The sequence below is a fragment of the Macrobrachium rosenbergii genome, chromosome 25, assembly GCF_040412425.1.
Source record: "Macrobrachium rosenbergii isolate ZJJX-2024 chromosome 25, ASM4041242v1, whole genome shotgun sequence".
Classification (NCBI taxonomy): domain Eukaryota; kingdom Metazoa; phylum Arthropoda; class Malacostraca; order Decapoda; family Palaemonidae; genus Macrobrachium; species Macrobrachium rosenbergii.
Genome location: NC_089765.1, coordinates 6,787,174 through 6,788,375, shown reverse-complemented (window position 1 = coordinate 6,788,375; position 1,202 = coordinate 6,787,174). Strand labels below are relative to the sequence as shown.

At 40.2% G+C, this 1,202-nt stretch overlaps 1 pseudogene; it reads right to left on the bottom strand.

Annotated features, from left to right (window-relative positions):
- Positions 1-854, bottom strand: part of LOC136852116 (uncharacterized) — a 2,143-nt pseudogene extending 1,289 nt beyond the window's left edge.
- Between the last annotated feature and the right edge of the window lie 348 nt (positions 855-1,202).

Genomic DNA, 1,202 nt, shown 5'->3' with positions numbered 1-1,202 from the left:
ATAGTTCCAGGGAGTCCGAACCAAATAGTTCCAGGGAGCCCGGACCAAATAGTTCCAGGGAGCACGGACCAAATAGTCCCAGGGAGCCTGGACTAAAGAGCCTGAACCAAATAGTTCCAGAGATCCCAGACCAAATAGTTCCAGGGCACCTGGACCAAATAGTTTCAGGGAGCCCGGACCAAATAGCTCCAGAGATCCCGAACCAAATAGTTCCAGAGACCCCGGACTAAATAGTGCCAGGGACCCCGGACCAAGTAGTTCTTAAAAGTCATACCTACCGAGTTCTAAAAGCCCGTTCCAGCCAATCACATTTATCGGTTATTAGGTACGCTGCTGAACGGCTAATAAGATCTAATCAGAATATAGCCAATTTGTAACTACTAAGTTACTGAGATCGAAGGTGTTGATGTTTATCCAACTTTTCTTGAGACTTAGAGTGGAAAATTGGATTTTTATTCTCGTTAAAGCCGCTCCACTTTTTTTTTCTTCTTTTGCACGACAGATACTCGTGAATAAAAAAAGCAAATGTTTTGGTATAATAAGCAAGTTTAATTCTTGAGACCAGTTGAACTTCTATTAGCACTGTTGTGTTGTGACTGCATTTTGATTTTTATCTTCTCTTGGAAGTAAAGTTTTAATTGGAGAGTGAACGACGGGGTCTCAAAATGTTTCGAATTATGTTCTGGCGTAAATGATTTTAAACCCTTATGACTTGTATATATGATTCTCTCTCTCCCTCTCTCTCTCTCCTGACGTGATCAATTAGGTATCATGGTGAAATGGCGGGGCAGTATGAGTGGTGTTTATATACTACTTAATCTTGGCTTCTGAGGAGTGTCATACTGAACCCCCATCAATATCCAGATCTTAATTAAGAAAGGTCCAGAGTCTGGTTTTGCAAGATAAGGTCTTAAATTAGTCTCTGATGGCTACCGTTCGGCGCCTAGAAATCAATTTATTTCTGCAGCATATAGCATTATCCTTATCTGGTATTCTCCCGGGCTTTTAACCTTTTTCTCTGCTTCTTGCGGGAATGATTTTTTCTAGTGATATTGGCTTAACTTTTCCCTCGTTGCTAACTCGGCTTTTTCTTTTGTATTGGCGTAACTTTTTTGAATTGGATATAAAACAAAGGGATGTTTTCTTTGAGATGATTATAAAAAATTATATTTCCTCACCTGTGCTTAACCTGCTCTAGATGA